The sequence below is a fragment of the Maniola hyperantus genome, chromosome 24, assembly GCF_902806685.2.
Source record: "Maniola hyperantus chromosome 24, iAphHyp1.2, whole genome shotgun sequence".
NCBI classification, from domain to species: Eukaryota; Metazoa; Arthropoda; class Insecta; order Lepidoptera; family Nymphalidae; genus Maniola; species Maniola hyperantus.
In genome coordinates, this window is record NC_048559.1 from 1,188,213 (window position 1) to 1,206,217 (window position 18,005).

Consider the following 18,005-nt stretch of genomic DNA (forward strand, 5'->3'; position numbering starts at 1 on the left):
TAGGAACGCACAGCTCAAACTACTGGACGGATCGGGCTGAAAGTAATTTCACCGTAATCAAGAGGTTGTCGAATGTCAAATCTAAATGGTGAATCTTCAAAAAAAAGATCGATTTTTAGATCGATTCGAATCGAAATCTGAGGAACGGATTAAAAAAAACCGAGGTCTGGAATATTTATTAAAGATGGGCGTTATTGGCTATTTCTGGCCACGGTTATTAAACCGCTATTTAGTTACAATAGCGCTATTGATAACAGTTGCCTAGTATCGGTATCAAAGCTGTGTTTCAACTAATTTAATATGCGCACCGTTTTTGTTTGTAGTAAGTAGTAACTTAGCTAGCTGCCGTATCGAATCCGTCTGTAGGTATGGCTAAAGTTTCAAGTCGTGTAAGTGCATTAGAATAATATTGACGATTTCCCTTCATGCTTTTCTAGGCTTAGGACTAGCACAATTTTCAAAAACGTTTAATCAAAGTTTTGTACAACACTAATTATATCACTTAAGTACCTAAAACTATTAAAACTTTATTTTTTATCTTAACACCTTTTTACAATTTTATACACCTACTAAGTTATTTACAAATTATAGTCAATCGTCAATATCACCCACACTACAGGCAAAAGCTACCTAAATAAAACAAAGCAATATCTCAAGACAAAACTTTAGTATTTACTGAATACAAACACCGCTCAAACTATCTAATTAGGTATTAAAACTTTCATCAAAAGTCAAAACAAACAAACGCGCCGTAACACCACCTGATCTGCGCGCGCATATTTCACTAAAATAAAACCAATTTTACTTTCATGAAAATCGTGAAGTAATCACAACCTTAAGTTCATATCAGCAAAGTTTAATTATCATGATCATTGAGGTCAAACTATATTGGACGCTTGCACGGATAGTTTGCCACAGTCAAGTTAACCAACAACATTTCACAAAGATTGATAAACGAAAAACGACCTTATTTTTATTAGTCTAAGGCTTAACTGTAATAAGCTTGATAGATCAAACCTTAATGGACAAGTACTTGAACAGTTAACCAAACAAATTAGCGCCTTAGTGTAATAGACATAAGGTCGTTTTTGGTTTATCAATTTTCGTGAAATGTTCTTAGTTAAGTTACTAAGCCGGTAGCCATTAGCCAATAGCCATTAGCCAATAACCGCTCCTTCTCAGCTTTCAGTGAAAGAAAGAAAGAGAAGGCATAATTATTGCGTTTCTAGTTACCAAAAAACCAAACAATGCATTGTCAGTTGCCAGTTGGCAGCGTTGCGTTGTCAGGTGGTTCGTCATAGATGATATCTGTTAACCGTTGCTACGCTAAAGGCATGGCAGCGGTTTTCAGTTAAGTTAAGCTATAGCGGACACATGTCTAATATTTATTTCGCAAAAATAAATCTTCGATTTTTTTCGATACCTATATTTTAATTATTAAATAGTTCAATTGAATTAAAGGTAAAACATGCTGTAAATTGTTTAATGACATCAAATAATTACTAATCATATTCTAAAACCCTTTTTTAAAATAATATTATACCAATGTTACCCATGTGTAGTATGTTTAATATATGTACTTATTTTATTTTAGTAGTTGTTTACTATTTTTATATTGCTTCTTTTTTACTCTGTTTGCGTGAACTCAATCTAAAATAAAGAAGCAAAAATCGGAACGTAGATCGATTTTCTTGTCACAAAAATAGATTCTTTGAAAATCGATATCGGATCGATATGACATCCCTAATGTCAAATAAATTGTTTGTTTTTAATTCGTTCTCTGTGGTTGTTCAGCTAAAGCACAGAACACTATTACTGCTGTTTAATTTTGTTTAATCACTATTAATAATTAGACAAAGTGATCTAGGAATCTACAGACGCCTAGTTAGTTGTAGACATAGATAATACACATATTATGTTATGGAAAATCCATCATGTCGTCATCCATTCCTTCCGGGACTCTCCACTGCGACTTTTGGATCTTGGAATTCACCTGCACCAGTAGGTAAGTAATAAATAAATAATTATTTGGTTTATAAGAGTGTTAGGGCAGAGTGAAGTAAAGTGAGGAAGCTCTCGGCTTGATTCTGAATCGACGATATGTCAAATAATAGGTTAAGGTGACGTGAAAACGGTAAATCATGGAAAATAGGGCTACATTAAAGCTATTTGCGTGATGTCGAAGCCTCGACGTTTTATTAGAAGTAACCTTACTGTCGTGAAATGTGGTTAGAACACCTTTTGAGAACATTACGGAGAACTCAAGCGTACAGGTTTCCTCACGATGTTTTCCTTCACCGTTAAAGAAAGTGATATTTAATTGCTTAAAACGCACATAACTAACAGTTGAGTTGTGTCTTTGTTTGTGTTGATTGTGTGAGTCGTTGTATCTTATCATTATTCATTTAATTAACTGATTAAAAACAATTAACTGATCAAAGAAGAATTGCAAATGCTTTTGAAATTATCTAATATTGTAAATATATGATTTGACAGATTTCACATGAACATGTCATTTGCATGGAGTGTTTTGGTTCATCACAAAAAGCTCTCCGAGCCGGGCTAGCACCTGCTGCTTTATTTGGACACAGAGTGCGAGTTATGCATGTGGCATATCTCTACGTCCTCGCACAGCCTTCAGACTCTGAGGAAAGAAATATTATTCTGCGTTGGATTTCTGCACACTTGGTATGTATAATAATGAAAAGTACTACTTACCCATTAGACAGCCTATACAGATGAAGTGGCATATGCAGATATGTTACCCGCTTAAATACCTGTATTTTACCAGTCATAGTACCTATACTATGTACATTCAATCTGTACTGTATAAACTATTATCTGTACATGTTGCAATTTATTATCTGTACATATAGTTATGTATTCTGTGTGTGTTATTTCGATTTGTAACTAGTAATTACTTAATCATCATCATGATCAACCCATCACCGGCTCGCTACAGAGCATGGGTCTCCTTACAGAGTGAGAAGGGCCATAGTCTCCCATGCTGGCCAAGTGGATTGATTGGCATACTTCACACATCTTTCAGGACAGTATAGTGAATGCATGCAGGTTTCCTCACGATGTTTTCCTTCACCTTTAAAGAAAGTGATATTTAATTGCTTAAAACGCACATAACTAACAGTTGAGTTGTGTCTTTGTTTGTGTTGATTGTGTGAGTCGTTGTATCTTATCATTATTCATTTAATTAACTGATTAAAAACAATTAACTGATCAAAGAAGAATTGCAAATGCTTTTGAAATTATCTAATATTGTAAATATATGATTTGACAGATTTCACATGAACATGTCATTTGCATGGAGTGTTTTGGTTCATCACAAAAAGCTCTCCGAGCCGGGCTAGCACCTGCTGCTTTATTTGGACACAGAGTGCGAGTTATGCATGTGGCATATCTCTACGTCCTCGCACAGCCTTCAGACTCTGAGGAAAGAAATATTATTCTGCGTTGGATTTCTGCACACTTGGTATGTATAATAATGAAAAGTACTACTTACCCATTAGACAGCCTATACAGATGAAGTGGCATATGCAGATATGTTACCCGCTTAAATACCTGTATTTTACCAGTCATAGTACCTATACTATGTACATTCAATCTGTACTGTATGAACTATTATCTGTACATGTTGCAATTTATTATCTGTACATATAGTTATGTATTCTGTGTGTGTTATTTCGATTTGTAACTAGTAATTACTTAATCATCATCATGATCAACCCATCACCGGCTCGCTACAGAGCATGGGTCTCCTTACAGAGTGAGAAGGGCCATAGTCTCCCATGCTGGCCAAGTGGATTGATTGGCATACTTCACACATCTTTCAGGACAGTATAGTGAATGCATGCAGGTTTCCTCACGATGTTTTCCTTCACCTTTAAAGAAAGTGATATTTAATTGCTTAAAACACACATAACTTACACAAGTTAGAGGTGTGTATACCTATCTTATCATCATTCAATTCACTTAATTAACTGATTAAAAGCAATGTTTAACATATAGTTATGTATTCTGTATAGGTGACGCCTCGCTGTGGCATGACGCCGCGTGCATCGCTGCGGGCTTAGGTGTTCCACGTGAGCGCGAGGCCTTCTACACGTCACGGCTAGACGCGGTGCCTATATGTGTGCTACCAATGCCAGTGCGCAGCTAGCGGACACCCATAGTATGCGACAGGTCAAGATGGCAATCGGGGTATGAGGCTGGGGACGCTCCGCACAGCCGCACGTCACCCCGATTGTCATATTGACCTGTCGCGTTCTATAGAATGCTGCCGCATCGTTGCCGACGTAGGACGAAAGCGTCAAGCTAGTGCCACCTGAGTAGGTACGACAGTAGTGCGACAGGTGGGGTTTGAACCGGCGACCCTTCGGATTTCAGTCCACACCTTTTAACTGTTGAGCTATTGAGGCTTCTATAATACAGATTTCTTTAGAAATATATTTAATAAAGAGAAATATTTCAGTAAAACGTAAGTTAGCAGCGAATTAACAGTTTCGAAAATTCTAATTTCGGAGGTCGTTCTTCACCATATTTCTGCGGAATCCGGTGGTTTAGATTTTTTTTTAATGTGTAATTAAATGTAATAAAACTATCCTAAAAATTAAGCTCTATTTTATTAGTGGACAACTTATTTGGTAGCGATACTGAGTCCCATAGTCACTTGGGCAATGTCCTTTGGCATGCAGATAGTTATTATGACGTAGGCATCCGCTTTTTTGTGGTATCATAATCATGAGTGATCATCGCAGTACTATCACCTGTCTTCGTTTTTGCCAGCGTTCTGGTTACACGCTGTATAATGTTTATTTATACGTAACCCTGAAAATGGGGTTTTAAAAAGTGGTTTTAAAACGGAAATTGGTCGTGTAAACGGGTCCCTTTTATAAGGTTTTTGCGTTTGAGTGGATTTGGGATTTAGGTTTTTCGGAAATTAAGAGATTTTGTTTGTGTGGTTATTTAAAGCCTAAGGGCCAGTGTTAATAGACGGAGTGGAGTTATGAAGGCGATGGGAGAGTTCTTCATAATGTTCTCAAAGGTGTGTGAAGTCTGAAAAGCCATATTTAGCCAGGCGTGACTAAGACCTAAGAGCCGTGACAGCCTAGTGGTTAAGACGTCCGCCTCCTATTTGGGAGGTCGCGGGTTCGATCCCGGGCACGCACCTCTAACTTTTCGGAGCTTTTTTATTATTATTCAGATACAAGTTAGCCCTTGACTGCAATCTCTTTGCCTTTGCCTTTGCCTTTGCCGGTAGGGTGGTAACTAGCCACGGCCGAAGCTTCCCACCAGACCAGACCAGAGATATAGAAATTATAAAATTCCTATTAACTTCTATGTAGTTCTATAGTTCACAGATTTTGCGAAAAAATGTACGGAAATTCTCCGTGATGCGCGCTAGCTCTCTGACTGTAGATTTATAGACGAACTTGAGCTTTAAAACAAAACTGATAAGGTCCATTTTTTTTTAAGAATATTAGCCATGTTAAATGGCTAATATTCCCCTTTCCTCTCCAACTAAGCGTCAGGCTTCTGCTAGGAGTAGGTACGACAATAGTGCAACGGGCGGGGTTTGAAGTTGAACCGTCGACCTTTCGGTTTTTTAGTCCACTCCTTTACCGGTTGAGCTATTGAGGCTCTGATTTATTTAAATTTAATTCAAAACAACTTTATTGTTACTAGATTTACAGAGAGTAAGAATACAGGATACTGGATACACTTAAAAAACAAAGGGCGACCTTATCACTAAAGTGATGTCTTCCAGGCAAGGATTTAATATGTGTTTCGATGCTCGAGTCCTATCAACGCAACGTTAGTGGTGAGCTAGCGATTGATTATGATGATAATGATGACGGACTGTCGGAAATAAAAAATACGCGAGAAAAAATTCTACTTAACATCCATTATAAGTTTAACTTGGATCGTAACAGGATCCATTTGAGTTGAGTCGTAAATATGGCGGGAAAATGAAATGAAAAATGGCCTACAGCAACTTTTTCGAGTTTTACAGGAAATAAAAGAAAAACCGCCCAAGTGCGAGTCAGGCTCGCGCAACGAGGGTTCCGTACCACAGTCGTATTTTTTCAACATTTTGCACGATAATTCAAAAACTATGATGCATAAAAATAATTAAAAATCTGTTTTAGAATCCACAGATTTCATAAGGTACCCCACTTGATATAGTTATCTTACTTTGAAAATTGAAAATACTAATTATTTTTTGTGTGATGTAACCACAAATTCACGGTTTTCAGATTTTTCCCCGAATATCTGCTATAAGACCTACCTACCTACCAAATTTCATGATTCTAGGTCAACGGGAAGTACCCTGTAGATTTCTTGACCGACCGACAGACAACAAAGTGATCCTATAAGGATTCCGTTTTACCTTTTGAGGTATGGAACCCTAAAAATATAAATTGCCTCCATGCATGACGCGTGGATTGGGTCTTTGTTGGGGATTCTTGTGCAACTTACACTAAAATAATATATTCGCATTATTACCTTTTTAATGAAACCGGTTTGGGGCACATCGGTTGTATGCAATTGTGCATTGTAAGGTGTACGTCTCCTGAGGGTGCTCCGGTGTCGGGGCGAAACGTGCGTCGAGTGTGTTTGGGATTTGTGTGGTGCTGCGTGGTGGTGGTGCGTATTGCTTGCCTGGTGGCTGCTTCTTCCTGCATGTTTAGCAGTGGGCGGGCGGTGCATTCGCATGCTGCATGTTGCACCATACAGGTTCGACCTGTTTCAGCGGATTACAGCAAATTAAGCTTTTGGTTCATTGAATATTCTTCTTCCGCAAAGTAACGCCTGCTTCTATATTATACAACACATCGGTTGGATGGTTTCAAAGTCTATAACGCACATAGGTAGAAACATTGTTTGTGTTTTATAGATATACTAGCGACCCGCCCCGGCTTCGCATGGGTGCAATGTAGATACTAATGTGGTGTCATTGAGGTGTCATGCCTCGGAAAATCTCAAATGAGAGGATTTTTTTCCGACCTAATTCACATTATTTAAATTTCTCTAGGGATCTCTAATTTTGTGAGAATTAAACTAAGTATAAAGCCTATAAACCTTCCTCTTGAATCACTCTATCTATTGGTGAAAACCGCATTAAAATCCATTGCGTAGTTTAAAAGATCTACGCGTTCATACATACATACATACATACATACATACATACAGACGCGGGAAGCGACTTTATTTTATACTATGTAGAGATTAAGGTTAAGAATGGACATTTCAGCACAATTTTACGACACCTTATAAAAATGTCAAAACTTCATTAAGTATATTTTGCACCTTTTCAATCGAACAAGTATAGAATCGGATTGAATTGAAATAAATGAGGCGACTTTTCCTAGCAACCTTAATTACTAAATCCCTTTTCAATTCTCCTCCCAAAAGCGTCCCCTATCACAATCAATAACAATACCCTTTTACGATAAAACAAGCCCCGATCCCCCCTTAATTTAGGGGCTTTCTTAATAGAAGGACCCATTTAAGGTGATCGCACACGGCCGCAAAACTTGCAGAAGGTGTGAAATCACAATCCATACTCCATACTAATATTATAAATGCGAAAGTGTGTCTGTCTGTCTGCTAGGCTTTCACGGCCCATCCGTTCAATCGATTTTGACGAAATTTGGTACAGATATAGCTTGCATCCCGGGAAAGGAGATAGGCTACTTTTTATCTGGGAAAATCAAAGAGTTCCCACGGGATTTTTAAAAACTTAAATCCACGCGGACAAAGTCGCGGGGCTTATCTAGTAGTATAATATTAGTATGAGTATGGAAGTATGGATTAAGATTAAGTATGGATAAGGTACAGCGCAATTTTACGACGCCTTAGGGAAAATGTCAAACTTCATTATCTTTTACACTTTTTCGATCGAAAAAGTACCTATAGAATCGGATTGAATTGAAATAAATGAGGCGACTTTTCCTAGCAACCTTAATTACTAAATCCCCTTTCAATTCGCCTCCCAAAAGCGACCCCTATTACAATCAATAACAATACCCTTTTGCGATAAAACAAGCCCCGATCCCCCCTTAATTTAGGGGCTTTCTTAATAGAAGGACCTATTTAAGGTGATCGCACACTGCCGCAAAACTTGCAGGTGTAAAATCACACTAATATTATAAAGGCGAAAGTTTTTATTTGTGTGTGTATGTGTGTTACTCTTTCACACAAAATTTTAATATGTATTGACACAAAGGCTATTTTAAAAATTCCACGCGGACGAAGTCGCCGTTATCATCCAGTATAAAATATAAAAGGAAAAGGTGACTAACTGACTGATCTATCAACGCACAGCTCAAACTACTGGACGGATCGGGCTGAAATTTGGCATGCAGATAGCTATTATGACGTAGGCATCCGCTAAGAAAGGATTTTTGAAAATTGAACCCCTAAGGGGGAGAAATAGGGGTTTGAAATTTATGTAGTGCACGCGGACGAAGTCGCGAGCATAAGCTAGTCCAGTAAATAAAATTAAATCCTACTTTTTTTTTTTTTTTTTTTTTTTAATAGATATAGCGAGCAAGCGAGCAGGCGGGTCACCTGATGTTAAGTGATTACCGCCGCCCATGAACATTTGCAGCACCAGAGGAGCCGCCGATGCGTTGCCGGCCTTTTAGGAATTTGTTGGTCCGCCCCTTGAATAACCCCATGTTATAATCTAGTGGGAACACCGCCGATGGGAGTTGGTTCCACAGTTTGCACGTGCGTGGAAAGAAGGATCTGGCGCAGCGGACGGTCGAAGTGCACCAGACACCCAGATGGTGAGGGTGAAATTCCTTACGGTGGCGCGCGATGCGGTTGTAGAAAAAAGAGGGCCTACCCACACATTTATAATAGTAGTAGGGAGAGACCTACTACTATTATAAATGTGAAAGTGTGTTTGTTTGCTGGTTTATTGGTTTGTCCATCGATCACGCCGCAACGGAGCAACGGATCGACGTGATGATTTTTTGCATGGATATATAGTAATAACTAGCATATGCTCGCGACTTCGTCCGCGTGGACTACACAAATTTCAAACCCCTATTTCACCCCTTAGGGTTTGAATTTTCAAAAATCCTTTCTTAGCGGATGCCTACGTCTTAATAGCCTATCTACATGCCAAATTTCTGCCCGATCCGTCCAGTAGTTTGAGCTGTGCGTTGATAGATCAGTCAGTCAGTCATCTTTTCCTTTTACACATTTAGATGGGTAGTGATATTTTAATTGTTCTGCAGCTCTTATTAGATCGTATCTTGATATTTTTTTATTTTTTTTATTACCAACATAAAGAATGTTTAACAAATCTAATTTAGACACAGCAAAAAACCACGAAGGTTTAAAAAGTGTGTCATTCCGTCTACTTCTTAATACATAATAATAATAATAGTGTTTCTATAAACAATATAAATTGTTTATAGAAACCCTCATTACATTACATTTCATACAAAAATGGGGATCATTACAATTTATTAATATAATAGGATTTTAGCTTATATTTTAAATTATATGCGATCACCTTAAATAAATGTGGGTACCTATCTAATTATTAGCTGTTTCACTGCGACACCTTTGTTACTCTACCCCATAAACAAGCCTCGCGAATGACGTATTGTGCGTCGAACGTGATCTATGGGGGGCCCTTCCATTGTTGTTACTAGCTCTATTGGTTCATTTTCCCAATTCTACAGCACAATGTTACTTTATAGGTAAACTAGCTGGCCCGGCGAACTTCGTACCGCCTAACAGTCGATTCTTTTTCAGGCAATTTTTTGAATTTTTCTCTCCGTAAGAACCATCCTCGTACTTCAAGAAACATTATGAAAAGAGAATTAGAGAAATCGGTTCAGCTGTTCTCGAGATTTGCGATCAGCAGCTCGCACTTGGCCGGTTTTTATCATTTACAAAGTCTTCGACTGTATAATATGCTTTTTTTAAGAGCATACTTTTGACACATTTTTTTTAATCTTGTGATAGTAGTTAGCACGCACACAAGCCGCCGGTCCTTCGCCTGATCTCTGATTGATTGATCTCTCTCCAATCGTGTCGAATCGCCGTCTCACTGGATTATGAGACCGAGGAATTTCTTAACTAAATAAGTTTGGGTAAATAAGTTGTAACAGTCATAACTGGTCTGCAATACAATATTGTTTTGTTGTTCCGAATAATTTCCCTCAGATTCATCTTGATTAGTCTGTCCATAAATTAAAGTAGGTACAGCTCTAGATGATGTAGCACTTGCGTTGAGCGATCTAGGACTGTTTTGTGTTTACAATACCGCTTCTTTGGTTGAAGTATTTTTGTTATTTGTGTACCTAGTATTGTTTATTGGGAACTAGATGATTGCCGCGTGGATTTAGGTTTTTAAAAAATCCCGTGGGATATGTTTAATTTTCCGGGATAAAAAGTAGCCTATGTCCTTCCCCGGGATGAATGCCGGGATGCAAGCTATCTTTGTATCTAATTTCGTCAAGATCGGTTAAACCGTTAGGCCGTGAAAAGCTAGCAGACAGATAGACAGACAGAAAGACACACTTTCGCATTTATAATATGAAGTAGTGATATAAATAGACTATGTACTAAATATGAATATAGAGCACATTGATATTTAGTTTTTTTTTTGTGCCGGGGTAAACGTGACGAATATTTCAACCCGGGGATTTTATGTCAAAACTCAAACTTCGTTATCGATGTTATTGGCCATTTAGATTCGCGGAAAACATTAACACAAACGTAGTTTGAGCTGTGCGTTGATAGATCAGTCAGTCAGTCAGTCAGTCACCTTTTCCTTTTATATATTTAGACGAAGATCTGGCACGCACTGCCTCTCTCTTTTAATTAGGTTTTGTGTTGATATATCAGTTAGATAGTCAGTCAGTCCGGCCAAGTCATTTTATAATATTACTAGCTTATGCCCGCGACTTCGTCCGCGTGGACTATACAAATTACAAACCCCTTTCTCACCCACTTAGGGGTTGAATTTTCGAAAATCCTTTCTTAGCGGATGCCTACGTCATAATAGCTATCTACATGCCAAATTTCAGCCCGACCTGTCCAGTAGGTTGAACTGTGCGTTGATAGATCAGTCAGTCAGTCAGTCAGTCAGTCAGTCACCTTTTCGTCTTATATATTTAGATGTAGGTATAGATTTGAAAAGCATGTGATGGCCTAGTGGTTAGAACGTCCGCCTCCTAATCGGAGCTCGGGGGTTCGATCCCGGGCACGCATCTCTAACTTTTCGGAGTTATGTGCATTTTAAGTAATTAAATATCTGACGGTGAAGGAAAACATCGTGAGGAAACCTGCATGCCTGAGAGTTCTCCATAATGTTCTCAAACGTGTGTGAAGTCTGCCAATCTGCACTTGGCCAGCGTGGTAGGCTATAGCTAAAAACCCTTGTCACACTAAGAGGAGACCTGCTCTGTAGTGAGCCGGCGCGGCGATGGGTTGATCATGATGATAGCTTTTCTATATCGTAAAAGCACTTTTATGAGCGCATTAAGTTTTTATTTTGTTTACCAATGGAGAGATTACTCTAGGAAATCATAAACACATAACCACGTTCTTAATTTACATAATACACCTATTACAACCGCCATTTTGTCAAGTCTTAAAAAAAAATAAAAACCGACTTCGTTACACAAACACTAAAAATTGAAAAATAATTTAATTTATTACCGAATATATTATGTATACAAGAGTTAATATAGTTCCATAATAATACTTTTTGGTGCCGGTGCCAATTAGCTTTCGCGAATCGTCTAGACTTCATATTTTTATGGGACTCCACCATGGCACCTCATTGGCACCGACCCCAAAAAATATTATTATGGAACTATATTAACTCTTGTATACATAATATATTCGGTAATAAATTAAATTATTTTTCAATTTTTAGTGTTTGTGTAACGAAGTCGGTTTTTATTTTTTTGTAAAAATTTTTTATTTCACAATTTTTAGTGGCCCCATGGAATTATGCTATTACTGGTTAAAAGTCTACTGTTTACTAAGCTATTACACTGATCGCGAGCAATTTACTCTTATCCGTTGAGGAGTTCCAGTATCTATCTTCGAAGATGTTCATCAGATCTTCACCAAATTGAAATGGGACCAACTTTGAAGTATACCCTTTCAAACAAAAAAAGAATTATCAAAATCGGTCTAGGCGTTTTCGAGTAATCGGGGAACATACATAAAAAATTAAATAAAAAAAAAAAAAAAAAAAAAAAAAGATTCCGACGAATTGAGAACCTCCTCCTTTTTTTGAAGTCGGTTAATAAAACGAAAAGGAAAATTTGCCAACTTTACTCGCTGGAGAGTCCTTCCTGAAAATTATAAATTTTCATTCAACCTACTATAAAAGTCTCGTGAAAGTACAGTGTTTTGGGCGTTTTAACTAAAATTTAACGTCCTTTGTTCTGTCTTCATAATATTTGCGTAATATATTTTAAACGTGGTATATTTAAAGCTGTGATAGTGGTTAAAAGAAAAAGAAAGATAACACTAAAAAAAAGTTTACATGCAAAATACATTAAAAAAAAATAAAAAAAATTTTGAGGTAGGCTTATTTATTTATTTTATATTTAAAGCTGTGATAGTGGTTAGGACGTCCACCTTCTAATCGGAGGTCGGGGGTTCGATTCCGGGCACGCACCTCTAACTTTTCGGAGTTATGTGTAACGTTTCTTCATACATAATTGCAATCCGTGGAGCGTCCGCGTGTCACGGCTCGATTTTTTATTTTCCTTCAAAGAAAATAGGAAGCATCATCATCATCATGATCAACCCATCGCCGGCTCACTACAGAGCACGGGTCTCCTCTCAAAGTGAGAAGGGTTTTGGCCATAGTCTACCACGCTGGCCAAGTGGGGATTGGCAGACTTCGCACACCTTTGAGAACTTTATGGAGAACTATCTTTAAGGTATGCAGGTTTCCTCACGATGTTTTCCTTCACCGTTAAAGCAAATGATATTTAATTACTTAAAAAACGCACGTAACTCCGAAAAGTTAGAGGTGCGCGCCCGGGATCGAACCCCCGACCTCCGATTGGAAGGCGGACGTCATAACCACTAGGCTACCACAGCTTACAATAGGAAGCATACAAAGATATAGTAAAAGTCGTAAACATTTCGAGCACGCAAAGTATAAAACTTTCGGAACGGCACTTAAATACAAAGATTTAAAAAAAAAAAAAAAGCAAAGCAAACTGAGTAGAAAAGCAGCAGTAGCATTTAAACTAACTTAAATGTTTTTGATTAAGGAATTTATTGTCTTCTAAATTTGTATTAATACTCCAGGACCGCTGTTTTTTAACCTTTTATACTTCGCGAGTACGACACGAGTACGAGAAAATATATGACAAGGACTCTTTAAGAACATTAAAAATAGCAAATGCTGAGTTTCTTGTCGGCTCTTCTGAAGGAAATCTGCATTCCGGTGGTGGTAGAATCACATACGTAGCTTTAAGTACATGAAATAAATATTTTTTTTCATTTTGAAGTGTATTCAAAACTAATAGGTAGTTAGTTACTTTATTACCACTGTTACCACTTATTTGTATACTAGCTTATGCTCGCGACTTCGTCCGCGTGGACTACAAAATTTCAAAACCCTATTTCACCCCCTTAGGAGTTGAATTTTCAAAAATCCTTTCTTAGCGGATGCCTACGTCATAATAGCTATCTGCATGCCAAATTTCAGCCCGATCCGTCCAGTAGTTTGAGCTGTGCGTTGATAGATCAGTCAGTCAGTCAGTCATTCAGTCAGTCAGTCAGTCAGTCACCTTTTTCTAAATATATAAAAGGAAAAGGTGACTGACTGACTGACTGACTGATTGACTGACTGACAGACTGATCTATCAACGCACAGCTTAAACTACTGGACGGATCGGGCTGAAATTTGGCATGCAGATAGCTATTATGACGTAGGCATCCGCTAAGAAAGCATTTTTGAAAATTCATCCCCTAAGAGGGTGAAATAGGGGTTTGAAATTTTGTAGTCCACGCGGACGAAGTCGCAAGCATAAGCTAGTCAAGTATAGATTAATATTCAGCAGTATCATCTATATACATAATAAATCATTAAGTATAAATTAATATTTCTCTCTGCTATCTATTTTTATATCATCTATATCTAGCATTTCTACCCATTATTCCATATTACTAACACTAGTATGTACTTTGCATTAAAAATTTAGTTGTCATGTTAATAATTGCAGGGGTTGCCCATTCATACGTCTACTAAACCTAGGTCTACTTAATTATTACTTGTTTTTTATCTGTATTTTATATGTCATTTAATATGTAATAATATCCAATATCCAATTAAATTAAATAAATTAAATAAATTAAGTTACTATAATATAAAAAACATGTTTTCGACCGCATGGTTTGATTCGTTGAAAATCTCGCGGGAACTCTTAATTTCTGGCCTCAAAGATTTTTACGTATGTCTTCGTAACTTTCAAATTACTATATGTTTTCACGGAAATATGGATGACCACAGATATTTGTTTCTAAAGGTACGTTGATTGTTCAATATTCTAAAGCACAACACTACGTTGGTTTAGAGCGCGCTGCAAATAAAATCTTGATTACTATCGTATCGAATGTCGATAGGTATAAGTCCCGCAAATTGCTATTGCGCTGGAACCGTGTCTCATTAACATCGAAATGACGTCAGCTAAAATAAAAATATACCATCAGCTCGAAACTTCAGTCTAGTGCTGACTCTAAAATGGTGGCATCGCGCATTAGCAATTTGAGGGACTTATACCATAAAATACATCGTATAGACGTCGTATGTTATAAAGTGTCGCCATGATCAAAATCGCTTTTGACTTTGCGTTGCAATCATTTATGAATTATCCGTAACGGACGGACAAACTTACCTAATTGTTCTTTTATAGGTACTTTTTGTCCGCTACTTAGTTGTTTAGCCATTCTTGAACATTCTTTGTCTAAGTAGGAATAAAAATGTCTTTTTAAAACAATAGGCAAAGCGCATACAATTTTATTTTATAAAGTCAAGACAAATTCGTTCGCTTATGTGCCTGAGTTTTTTTAAAAATTCAGATACTTGTTAGCCCTTGACTGAAATCTCACCTGGTGGTAAGTGATGATGCAGTCTAAGATGGAAGCGGGCTAACCTGGAACCGTACCGGAACGCTAAATCGCTTGGCGGCACGGCTTTGGTAGGGTGGTAAGTAGCCACGGCCGAAGCATCTCACCAGACCAGACCAGAAATTTAGAAATTATGAAATTCCAAACTCCTACCAGGAATCGAACTCGGGACCTCCCACTAATAAGACCACAGTGCTTACCACTGCGCCAGGGAGGTCGTCAAACTATACGCGTAGACACACACTACAGGATTAGCGTACCTTTTGACATCTTCGCTGCGTCAAAAAATTGACCAAGTGCGAGTCAGACTCGCAGAAGTAGGGATCCGTATCATCGTACAAGAAATAACACTTTTTAACTTTCTGTGATGTAGGTAACCACAAAACGGTTTTCAGATTTTTCCCTTGTGCTATAAGACACTACTTGTCGCTTTTTAGTTGGTATTTTATGCGTAAAAAAAACCGGCCAAGTGCGAGTCAGGCTCGCGCACCGAGGGTTCTGTAGTACAGTCGTATTTTTTCGACATTTTGCACGATAATTCAAAAACTATGATTCATAAAAATAAATAAAAATCTGTTTTAGAATGTACAGGTGAAGACCTTTCATAATATGATACCCCACTTGATCTTACTTTGATAATTGAAAATACTAATTATTAGTTCATGACCACAATTAAATTTTTTTGTGTGATGTGACCACAAATTCACGGTTTTCAGATTTTTGCCCTAAAGCCAGCTATAAGACCCACCTACCTGCCAAATTTCATGATTCTAGGTCAACGGGAAGTACCCTGTAGATTTCTTGACAGACAGGCAGACAACAAAGTGATCCTATAAGGGTTCCGTTTTTCCTTTTGAGGTACGGAACCCTAATAATTCAAATGATCTTTAGAAATACAGGAAACTGATGATGAAGGGATAGAATTACTTCTTCATATATTTTTATCCGCAAGTTTAAAGTCATAATTTTTAAATTTTGAGCGGTTATTTAATACTATGATAATTATTATTAACTTATGTTGTGTGTAAATTGGTGGGTCAGGATCTGGCATTCTCCTTTCATGATTCTAGAATCATGCCATGAAAATGTTGCTAAAGCCGTTAAAGCCCTCTAGATTAATCTCTTTGCATCGTATCCATAAATATTAAAACTAATCTGCAATGTTGCTAGTATTATAATACAAAATTTAGAAGGCAATAAATTCCTTAATCAAAAACAGAAGTTTATTTTAAATGTAACATCTTTGGCCATTTGGTTCCCACTTTATATTATAAGTACCATTTCGCAAGATTTACGTTGTTTACAGGTTAGCCCTTAAGCAAAACTCACATTTGCGACATTTTTTGCAATACTTTTTGTCTTGTCTCCTTAAGGCCCAGACACGGGTCTGTCCGCAAAATTCAAATTTAATTTAGTTTGTCACAATTTTCAAACTAATGCGACAAAGTAGACTTATGGCATTCAAATTTCGCCCCTAGCAATATCATCTTCACAGGTTTATATAAAAATCTTTACTTGAAAGTGTCCAGTTTAAAAAATTAGTCAAAATAATGACTAATTTGTGAGTAGCTCACGTCAAACTCTTATTTTGACTAATTTCTTAAACTGGAAACTTTCAAGTAAAGATTTTTATATAAATACCAATTGAAAGTTAATTAATTAATTAATAATTTAAACTAAAACTAAAACCTTAAAAAATATAATATTATAACTAAAATATATTATTAAAAGGAGTCCCTTTAGGCAAGGTTTCGAAGATACTGGCAGCGTTCCCCCTTTGAATAGCTAGGCTAATTAGCGAGGTAGCTGCCAGATATTAAATACCTGATTGTGATTGAAATGATTTTTATATACCTGTGAAGGTGATACTGCTAGGGGCTCAATTTGAATGTCATAAGCCTACTCTGTCGTATTAGTCTACAATGTAGAGCGTTGTCTCTGTCACTTATACCTATGTGATGTTTTATCGGTCTCAACGACAGAGACAATGCCCTACAAATCCGCTATTTCCTTCTAAATGTCGATGTACATTACCAAGGTACTGTATTAGTTAACTTTTCATCTATAAGTGCAGTTTTAGTGCGCCATAACTGTCGCCAGTGTGAACGAGCCATGTTTGTTATTCCCTAGTGAGCGTGATAACGACTGTTTTTGTTAAGGAAGCTAAACAGTCATTTTAGTTGGCTAACTAAGGTAAACCAACATTAACGATTTACAGTTTTCACCGCTTCGGGGTTATAATAATTTTAGGAGACGATACTTTAATTAATTTTAGAGCCTCAATAGCTCAACGGGTAAAGGAGTGGACTGAAAATCGAAAGGTCGACGCTTCAAACCCCGCCCGTTGCACTATTGTCGTACCTACTCCTAGCACATGCTTGACGCTTAGTTGGAGTGGAAAGGGGATTATTAGTCATTTAACATGGCTAATATTCTTTAAAAAAAACACTATTTAAAGGATGTAGGTACCTACCTAATTAGAATAGAATAGAATGTTTTTTTATTCATGTAAACTTTTTACAAGTGTTTATGAATAGTCAGGTAGTTTTAATTTACCATTTTTATGTTACCATCATAGTTTTAAATTACTTGAAAATGGAGTTTATTTATTACTAGATGACGCCCGCGACTTCATCCGCGTGGATTTAGGTTTTTAAAAATCCCGCGGAAACTCCTCGCGCGACGAGGGTTCCGTACTACAGTCGTATTTTTTCGACATTTTGCACGATAACTCAAAAACTATGATATAAAAATAAATAAAAATCTGTTTTAGAATGCACAGGTGAAGACCTTTCATATGATACCCCACTTGATAGGTATAGGTATCTTATTTCGAAAACTGAAAATACAAATTA

The 18,005-nt window shown here is 37.2% G+C and overlaps 1 protein-coding gene and 1 long non-coding RNA gene across 3 annotated transcripts in view; both read left to right on the forward strand.

Annotated features, from left to right (window-relative positions):
- The window catches only part of Octalpha2R (alpha2-adrenergic-like octopamine receptor), a 403,149-nt gene that overhangs the window by 193,571 nt on the left and 191,573 nt on the right, over positions 1-18,005 (forward strand). The window lies entirely within an intron of this gene.
- On the forward strand, positions 1,831-4,668 carry LOC138404037 (uncharacterized). 2 transcript variants are annotated; one of them, XR_011238135.1, is made up of 4 exons: positions 1,831-2,005; positions 2,497-2,688; positions 3,296-3,487; positions 4,041-4,668. It is a non-coding gene; the product is annotated as an uncharacterized lncRNA (long non-coding RNA). The 2 variants fall into 2 exon arrangements; XR_011238134.1 differs by having other exon boundaries at positions 1,833-2,688; positions 4,041-4,667.